A 10,756-nucleotide genomic window follows, 5' to 3' on the forward strand; every position below is an offset into this window, starting at 1 on the left:
CAGATATATCAGCCTGATGACTCCAATCATAGAGCCTGAGGTCATGCCACCATTATGCTGTTCTTGTGGTCCACTTGCTCCTACCAGCCACTCTGCTGGCCACCTGCCGCTTCTCCTACTGGCTGCCCACTGGTCGCAATGGGTCTGGCTCCAGGCCAAACCAATGACATCAGCTTTTAGTGATTGCAACTCTTAGCCACCACCTAGGCTGGCCAAAAGATTCCAGCTTCCATAGGAATAACAAAGCGACTCCTTATGGAGTCTGCTTTAGGTCTAGCCTTAGAACAGGTGGGGGAAGGGGAGAAAGGAGACAGGTTGAACCAGTCTAACAGCTCACACCTGGCAGGCATGGAGTTGGCTGGCTCAAGGCCTTTCCCACCTACCCCCAACTCAGCTCACTCCAATCTGGAAGAGGGAGGCTTGTTCATCTGAGACCCTGTATAGTGATGATGTCTCTCCTGCATGCACTGGTTTCATATTTTGCAGTTCTACATTTAGGGGTAGCATGGTTTGTGACCCTACAACAGCCAAATTAGTTACAATACACAACATTCCATTCTAACAACTGATCCTCCATCAGTCCTGGCTGAATTGGATTTACATAACCGCACCCCGGATTCCTTCCCGATTCCAGCATGAGTGGTATTTACATATCAACAGAATTATCTTGTAGGGCTAAACAATTTGAATGAGCATACCCACACCCACGGCTGCTCTCTCCTTTCAGCTGGCTGCATTGCAAGCAGTCGTACAGACCCTGCTTACATTAATATGGGGACAGGAGTATTATTCTGTCCTAATGAATTTACCAGCCACAAAAACATGGGATAACAAAGGCAATGCACTGGTGTATTGGCAGCAACATCCTGTTCAGCAAAGCTCAAGATAAGGGCTGGGCAAAATATGATCTGTGGGCCGGATCTGGCTTGCAAAAGCCTCAGCCAGCTCCCTGCCTGCCCCACCCCAAATCGACACTCAGAAAAGCCAGCTGTAGAGCCATGTGCTTCTGTGAATGCTGAGAACCTGGGAGAGGGTGCAAAGGCTTCTCTCACTGCTCCCACCCCCAGTAGCTCCCATTGGCAAGTTTCTGGCCAATAGCAGCTGCCTGTTTGCAGGACAGGCAGCATGTGAAGTGCCCTCCCCCCATCCCCTGGCCTCACAGTGCTTGCAGCAGCAAACATGGACCTTGTAGCTGCTGTGAGCAGTACAGGGACATGGAAGGCAGGGACCCTGGTTAAGGAACCTGCTGGGCTGTGGCTGGGAGCCACCCAAGGAAAGTCTCACAGCCAGTGCCTGCCTCTGGCACCCCAGCCCCTTCTTCCCTCAATCCTCTGCCTCCATTCTGCACCTCTCCCCGATGTAGCCCAAATCTTCTGCACAGACACCGCATGTCCTATGCCCCTCCTCAGGATACAGCTCCCTCTCAGACCTTGTACCCCAATTCGCTATCCCTGGTCACAGCCCAAATCCCTGAATCCCCTCCTGCACTCCTGCCCTAGGTTACAACCCCCTCCCAGACCTTGTACTCCCTCCTCCTGCACCCCTCCCCCAGGCCAGAATTATCTCCTGCACCCATATCCCTCCCAGAGCCTGTACCCCATCCCCCATCCCAGGTCACAACCCAAACCCCTGTGCCCCTACCCTAGGTCACATTGCCCTCTCAGACCCTGCACTCCCAACTGTACCCCAGTTCGCTGCCCCAGGTCACAATCCCCTTCTTCACTCATACTCCCTCCCAAATTCCATACCCCAATCCCTTACCCCAAGCTCCTTTCTGCACCCAACTTCCATCCCAGACCCCTCACCTCCTTCATTAATACAATGGAAGAGTGCAGCCCTCGACCACTTACCAATTTTTGGAGTGCCCCCCCAAAATTATTGCCCACCTTTGTTCTAGAATCTAGATCATTATTGGACAATCCCGAAAAGGGTTTGAAGGGGTGAACAGATACATACATCTCTGTGCTGCAAAATTTAGCATTAAGAAACAGCTGGCCCAATATATGACTGGGAAACCTACCAAATACTATAATAATTTATTTCAATTATGTCTCTGAGGTGCCTCTCAAAGGAAACAAATCCTGCCCAAAAAATCTGCAATGCAAAAATCAATAGGTCAGATAATGCAGAGTCCTGTTGTTCAGTATTTTATTAATTAGCAAATACCTTTCCCATTCAGTTTTTTGCACGCAAATAGACAGTAGCAAAGTCTGTCAAATATGCATAATCTCCAAACCAGTTTTCCACTTGTTTTTCACATATTCTCCTGCAGCATTAATTCTATCTATTACACCCCAGTTACCCTTATTCCCTGTGTTCATTCCCCAACTTCCAAACTGCACATAATTGCCTTTATACAGAAACTGATGTAATCTTTTACAGAAAACCACTCATAAATTATAGAGCCACTCATAATTAAAGAGAAAAAAGTTCTGAAGCAATGTGAGGGGTGTACCAACCCTGCATTGGATCTGCAAGAGTTAAGCAGGGTTCCCTGGCCAAGAGAGGCTTCCTTGCCCCCACAGTCCTGACTAGATATAAAGACCAGCAGAGGAGCTCAGTTTGGGCTAACTGCTGCTCAGGAAGGAGGTACTGCCAGAGCTCTGGAGAAAGAGCTGTGGATGGACTGCACCGCAGAAGCCAGTCAGTGGAGAATGGCTGGAGAAGCCCCCAGTCCATAGGAAACTGGCAAAGAAGATGGCTTTGGTGAGTCTGGTAGGAGGTAGCCCAGGGCAGGGAGTTAGACCCCTGAGAGCTCTCTGCTGAGCTACTGTGGACCACCCCACCACGAACAGGGCCCTGGGCTGGGATGCTACAAGTGTGGTTAGTGACTCAGGCTAACAGGCCACACTGCCCAGAGTGGAGAGGTTTTATTTTTGACTTTGGGACTCACGCCACTGGGCCTTACTGCCCTGAAGGAAGGGAATATTGTTAGGGGTTGTGACCATTAGGTCGGACTGCCTCATTGGGGATGAGGTGTAGTAACTGGCCCTGAGCAATAGGGATTGAAATGCACATGGGATGGAGCACTCTTTGAGAGGCCTTAGAGCCAGGGTGGGGAATCTCAGGCCCCCAGCTTGCCTGGATCCGGCTCCTGAAGCTCAGAGCTCTCCCTACCCCCAGCATTGGGAAGTCTGTGCTGGTGCTCCAGCCCCCTCCCACCCTACTGTGGGGCCGAAGCACACAAAATCTACTAGGTTGACCCCATCCCCACCCCCACAGCTCTGGTGTGTGTGGGAAATGTGTTTCTCCTCAGTCAGGGGCCACATTGGTGAGGGTGGGTTTTTGTTGTTTTTTTGTTTTGCTTCTCACTTGTGTGCAGCCCCTGACTAATTTTTTTTTCTGTGCGTCAGTAGCCCTGACACAAAAATGGTTCTCCAGCCCTGCCTTAGAGGTCTAATGCCCTGTCTCTGAGGGGGCGGAGTGTACCTACCATACCCACCCTGTGACAACAAGACACAACCCCCTCTGCCTGTCTTTTCCTCTGCTGTGTATTCTTATGACCCTAATATGTGTCTGTGTGTATACTGCTTGTGTACTATTTCTGAGGAAAAGCACACTCTGGGAAAATGAAGAAAGATGTGTGAGGAAAACCAAGTCATTTCATCACTAGGGCAAAAGAGATGAAAAGTCTTTTCAAGTCTAAACTTCACTGGGATGAGAGGTGGAAGTGAAGATTGTAAATAATAAAATGAGCAGTGGCACATGTGTAGGGAAGCTCTATTTTTAAAAAGTCAGAATATTTCATGGCAGAGAAAAATGCCCTATGGACAGTAGCAGAGACTGATACTCTTTGTCCACCCACAACACTGATACAGCTCGGCAACAGCTGGACAAGTTGTGTGCCATATTACTCATGCCATGGGGGTGAGACCGGAATTGAAGCTCTACAGTCAATACTAGGAATGCCTGATAATTAGGACTAAGTGGTGTGATGTGGGCATCTGTCCATCAGGACTATGATCAGCAAACATTTTTTACACAAATTATGAAAGAATCATCAGCAATGCTCTCTCTAATCTTTTCCATCCATGTGCAGAATAAATTTTATGTTCATGAAGGCATGTGCAAATGTGCACTACAAGTTGAAACAAAACCTACCTGTGGGTGCTCTGCTATTCAGCTGGATGGCATTGCAATCTCTCCTGAGTGGCTGTATAAGTGCACAGCTTACAGAGAGCACTGGCCATGTGTCTCTACTGGCCTAGGCTAGCTTGGAATGAGCATCCTAGTGAGAAATGTTGCTCTTACAGCTAGGCTGTGTCTACACTGGCACCCTTTTCCGTAAAAGGGATGATAATGAGACACTTCGGAATTGCAAATTCCACGGGGGATTTAAGTACCAGTTCCGCGGGGGATTTTTCTGACTCGGGGTTTTGCCAGAGAAAAGTGCCAGTCTAGACGGGATCTTGCGGACAATAAAGCCTTTTCCGGAAGATCCCTTATTCCTACTTTCAAGGCTTTATTTTCTGCAAGATCCCGTCTAGACTGGCGCTTTTCTCCAGCAAAACCCCGAGCCAGAAAAAAGCGGCAGCCATGTTCATGCAAATGCCGCGGGGGATACTTAACTCCCCCGCGGAATTTGCAATTCCGAAGTGTCTCATTAGCATCCCTTTTACGGAAAAAGGTGCCAGTGTAGACACAGCCCCCTAATGTATTAGCCCAGATTCAAATGAAAGAAGCATATGCAGTGTGCAAATGCAAAAAGGAAAATCCTTTCTGCAGAGCTTAGTTGACAGTGTGATGGTTGATTGATTCTATAAGTTTTTACAGAAGGCTGCCTGGAAAGTTGTGCAAGTTGTATTTTATAGAGAGTCAGAGAAGTTAAAAGATGGGAAAAACCAATTATATCTTCTAATCTATTCCTCTCCCCTAGCCTGATGTAAGATTATTCCCTAATGTGCATTTTTTCATTGTTTTCTCCAGTTCTGTTTTTAGACCTTGATTTAGGAAAAACATTTAAGCATGCACTTAATTTTAATCATGTGCTCCTACATTGGAGGACTTAGGCCCGTGCTTTAAAGTGGCCTAGACATGATTTGCTAGGATTGGTCTCTGGAGGACGTCAGATGCTTTATTTACCTGAGAGTATGTCTACACTGGGGAGTTATTTCAAAATAACTCCCCTTACTTTGAAATAACAAGGCGAGCATCCACACAGTGAGCCAAATTATTTTGGAATAATAGGCTTGTTATTTCGAAATAATAACTTCTGCTTCTGACGAGGAATACCACCTATTTCAAAATTGTTATTTCAGGAGTTATTATTTTGAAGTAAATAATCTTATAGTGTAGACATAGCCTGAGTGTTCACAGGTATGGCTGCTCACAGCTCCCGCTGATTCCTGGACAATGGCAGTTGTGGAAAGCATTGGCCTAGTCTGTGCCACTTCCTGGCCAAGAATAGCAAACTCTGGCCAGTGAGAGCTGCAGAGCTCCATTCCTGAGGATGCTGAGGTAAACAAACCAACTGGCAGCCCATCATGAAGTGATCCTGGCACATCGCATCCTTATTGCCCACCCTTGCTTTTTTAAAGTAAATCTCAAGTTTGAGTCCTTCCTAAAGAAGACCATTTTTCTGGGACAAGGCCTATATGATGCAAACGACCAGGTTTTGACCACTTCTATGGGGGAAACTCTTCTCCACATGGAAGTCTTACAATTAGGACATTTTTCCTGATACAGCCTCTCCCCAAGTTACGAACGAGTTACGGACCAAACACTTGGCCGTAACTCGGGGATTGTCTTTATGACCGCTCCATGGGAGCTTTGGTCATAAGTGCGAACGGTCGTAACTCGACTGTTCGCAACTCAGGAAGCGACTGTATTTAATTTTATTTTCACCCGATTAATCCTAATTACAACCACTTAGACCACTATAGACAATTCAGATGGTGCTTGGTCCTACTGGGAGTGCAGAAGAATGAACTTGATGGCCTCTGGAGGTCCCTTCCAGTCCTATGGTTCCCTTCCATGGTGTTACATTCAGGGCTCAATTCTTCTTTTATATTCACTTCACATTCGTATCAGTATATTGACTTGAGGCTACAGGTCCTTGCATAAGCTGTTGAAGTAATTTTATACTAGGAAACCTGTTGTGTTTGTGAATTGCAGGGAGATGTCTTGTTCTGAAACATCATGAGACTGGCAAATTTGCCTGTTAAAAAATACCAGGTCTCATTTTCCTCTACACCAACAAGGCATAACATCACCTAACAAAAATCCTTTGCATTTGCATTTTTGTTTCTTATTTTTTTTCAAGTTGTCCCAGAGGAAACTGACATTTTGAAATCTGAATTCCATTTCCAATGTAGCAACTGGAAACTTGTCCTGTGGCCCATCACGTTTTCAAATGCTAGCTAGATCCCTATCAATATTCAATTTGCGAGAACTTCCTCAACCATAAGGCTGAACTTTCCAAGTCTATGTTTCTCCCCCATGAGCTTGCTCCTTAGCCAGTATTATACTGTGGTTCCATCTCTGTGGCCAGACGGTTGTGGGTTTGAAATGCTCCTTCCCTGTAGATGCAGCAAGCTGCTGAGCTTTTGAGGCACAGCGGGGGACCTGGTGATCATTGCTTTTCAATCTCTTGTATTTGGAAACCAACCAAACAGAATTCATGGAGGTATCATCTCTACTTTCTCCCTCTAATTCCTCCCTTTTCTCTCTCCACTCCAAAGCCTGAAGCCTGTGCCACCGTTGCATGGAACCAGTATGCTGAATGAGCTCTTACCTACTGGTTCCATCAGTTTCTGCAAAATTTAAGTGTTGCTTAAAAATAATGAATAATGAACAAATGAAAGTAATGAAGTTTTCTTCTTTCTATTCCTTATGACTGCAGTTATGACCTCTTAAATGTAAACTTGTGTAGTGCTGTATCCCAGGCTGTGGATAGATATCCTGAAACACTAGTTCTTAGGGCATGTTTCTTCAAAATGATGCTATGAACACAGGGTAACTAAGAACATAAAAATGTTGTGTTGCTTTCCTGGTAGTAGTTCAGTGCACACACATAGCATGCTGTTCTTGTGTACGCGCACAGAGCATTCTTTACAACCATATACCACTACGTTCTCTGACTCCTGAAGCATATTCTACAGTTCAGGGGTAGGGAACCCAAGCTCCGGGGGATGAATGCAGCCCCCTGGCTTCCCTAGATCCAGCTGTTAATGCTCAGGGCTCTCCCAAGCTTTGGGGAGCTGGTGCTGGTGCTCCAGCCCTCCCCCCTCCACTATGGGACTGAGCACACAATCTACTAGCCTGGGCCTCCCTAGGCTTTGGTGTGTAAGGAGAATGTGGGGACTATTTTTCTTCTTCTCAGGCCACATCAATGAGGGTTTGTTTGCGTGTTTTTAGTTTCTGACTTGTGTGCAGTCCCCAACTGACTTTTCTTTGGGTCAGCAGCCCCTGACCCAAAAAAGGTTCCCCATCTCTGCTACAGTGCAAAACAGACTTTTCAGTATTTTCCAAATGTGAACCACACTGCATGGTCTCAGGAGGGTTGGTTTATGAGGGGATGAGTACTGTTTCTTTAAATCTCTAGCAGAGAATGAGGGGGAACAGGGGTGTTTTAGGTAGCAGGTTGCAGACGGAAGTGCCTAAAATGAAAACTGGTTTCCCCAGGCACTATGTCTTCATGTGCACAATTTATTTCTTTATTTATACTGTTTTTCACAGAATACTCAATACTCACTACTTTTTTGCAGCCACTGCTCACATAAGATAAATGAGGATCTGTCCTATTAGAGGACACGTTTCTTATTTAGCCTATAACAAAAACATAAATTAAAAAAATAATTGGAAATCCCTTTCAGTCTGGTCTCATTGTTAGAAGCTAGTCTTGTAGCTATACTTTGGATGTTTGAAGTCAATAGTGAATCTTTAGGCCCTTGGCAATGGATGTATCTAAAAGGAGTTGTATGGGGGAGGGGAAGAAAGGGGAAACTTTCTGCTTTAAAACGTAGCTGTCTTGGAAATACAAAATTTGGATAGTTCCAAAGGTGTCTACTCTCTGTAAAGCAGTAAAGCTAACTTGATTATAGCAGTCTCTAGTCCACTGATGACTCTGTACCACAAGAACAGAGGAAAGGCAAATGCAGAGCAGGCATTTCAATGCATCCTTTCTGGAGGCTGGAGAATAAGCAGATAAACTATCTGATTGTTCTCTCTCACTTTCTCTTTTTTAATCATGGCTAGTCTTTCCCCTCCTTTTTGGATCATCTTACAGTTCAGCACCAGAGCTGTACTCCTTTGATGGCCTTGGTGCCTTCAGGGCATGGCACTCTGCTTTAGACAAAACATCTATACATTGTTATCCTGGTGTGTGCATTCAGTCCAGCTGCTGTCCTTGTACTTTTCACACCATGCACATTTGTCAGATGCTTTCTTCTCGCTGGCATATACTGAAGTATAATGGTCCTGCTGAGTGTGTGCCCAAATTTATTGTCTCCTCAGGCCCAAAACATAGGTCTGTAAAATAAACCATATCCTACTATGAAAAGAAATGATCAGAAAATCTGTAGGACAAAGTGTAGATGGTTTTGAGTGTAAACAATCTCAACAGTACTGGAAACTTGAACACAGCTAGCAAATTGTGTGCGTTCAGGTCTGAGGGAGCCATTTGTGTCTCTGCATGCTATGTGCCCCTTGAGGGAGAGGGACCCTCCACATGCTGCTTTTGCTGCAACCTTGTCCCAGGAAGCTTCTGTTGGCTGGTTTACAGCCAAAGGGAGCTGCAAGATTGTACTGGCCATGGGTACAGTGTGTAAAGCCCAGTGCACACAGTGCACAAAGATGCACATGGCTTCTGCAGTTAGTTGCTTTGAGCGGTGTCCAGGTAGGCAGGGAGCCTGTCTGAGGCTCCCATTGGGTTGTATGATGGTGTCAGGCCAGATCCAGCAGTTGTAGGCTGGGTCTGGCCCATGAGCTGTATTTTGTCTTCTCTTGCCTTGGATTGATACTATGCTTCAGCTTGCTTTTGGGCAACAACAGATGTCCATAAAGTAAATCACAGGGGACTGATTCATTGCCCATCACAGAAACAAGCATTTTGTGCTGGGAGGCTTTTCTCTTAGTATCTATTGCTGACAGCTTAAAGGATAGACTCTGATAAATTAAATTACTTGGCCACCATAACCTCCACTTACTTACACTACATCTCTGGTGACCTTCCTTCGATATTTGTTGGGTCTGTGTAGAAGGCTCCCATCTCTTGAGTGCCTTTAGCAATCCTGGGGCTTGGCATTATATGACATTAGCCAGAAGCAGAAAGTGAGAGCAATATCCTAACTGAATCTGTTTTGGGAAGATTGTCAGCATGAAATCTGAATTAACTCTGTAAAAGCAGGCTCTTTTCTGGCCAGGTTTCGTGCGCATAGCCTTCCTTGCCTAAGGCCATCCTCCCCTCAGACCAGGGCGGCCTGTCCATATAGGCAAGCTAGGCGGTCGCTTAGGGTGCCAAGCTAAATGGGACGTCAAATGGGGGTGCAATATCATTGAGGAGTTTGTAGGTGGGGGCACTGATTGCATGGTTCGCCACGGGCACCAGTTGCTGGCAGCTAGTCTAGGGCTGCCTCTGCCTCAGACATGTAAGGGTCATGAAAAGTTTGCACCATCTCATCCCCCTCCCTTCCCCCTCAGTCCTGTCACTAGGCAGACAGAATCTATTAAGCCTATCACAACGAAGCGTGGGAAAGCTCTTGCTCTCTCTATAAAACAGCTTCACCTCCTGCATAAAGTTGAGGGTTCCCAAAAATTTGGAAGGCTGAACATGAGCCAGGTTCCGAGGGCTGATCACCCGAGGGCCCCCTCCCGCTCACCGAATCAAATAAATCTTCTGCAGAGCGTAACAAATAACGAATATACTACTGTCTCTGTTGTCCCTTGTGTGTCTGATAAGTGTGAGTACTGCTGTCTGAAGTTAGTTAGAGGTTTGTTAAATAATAGTGTTAGGAGTAAGTTAGTTAGAGGGTTGTAAATAGTACTGTTAGGTGTTTAGATAGATGCTAAACCTTATGAGTGAAATTAATGTAAATATAACTGTTAAAAATCCCTGGGTTGTTGTTGATAATTACTGGGATTTGGAAAGACCTCAAGGAATTTTCCTTTATTGCACTGTATTTTGTTTACTGTTCCTGTTAATAGTTATTTGGCGCCCATGCCTGTAAAACTGTTACATAAAAAGCCATAGTTAAAAGCATTTTTAATACAAGTTTAAAAGATATTCAGTATAAGATTGCCTGTTTCTGCACCTCCCCGGGGCTGGCCACATTCTCGAACCTTCCACTTTATATTGACAAATCCAACCCTTTTCTGGCTTGCAGACAGCATATAATTCTGCCTACTTGGCCTCACCCTTCTGACCAAGCAGAGCTCTCCTCACTGCTCAATGTCTTAATTGATTCAGTTTCTTAATTTAGTGGGAGACATTCTGAAGGTATTGTGAAGATACAAATCGTGTCCATTATTTATTCCTATTTAAGATGCAAGATTTATCAGCATTACCAGGAATATTTTTCCTGATTATTTTTTCTCTTCCACCATCACTATTAATATTTTTAGTATATTTATCTGGTTTATTTACGCATCTTTTCATGATAAAGATGGGCTGCATGCTTCTAACTGAGGGAGGCAGTTTCCCCATTCAAAGAAGCGTTGCCTGCTGCTTGTTTTTGTGTTCCACATTCTCAGACTCTGAGGTCGGGAATCCCTTCACTTGTGTGCATGTGATTCCTTTTCCAGATTCTCTTTTGTTCTT

This window comes from Pelodiscus sinensis, chromosome 13, assembly GCF_049634645.1.
Source record: "Pelodiscus sinensis isolate JC-2024 chromosome 13, ASM4963464v1, whole genome shotgun sequence".
Classification (NCBI taxonomy): Eukaryota; Metazoa; Chordata; order Testudines; family Trionychidae; genus Pelodiscus; species Pelodiscus sinensis.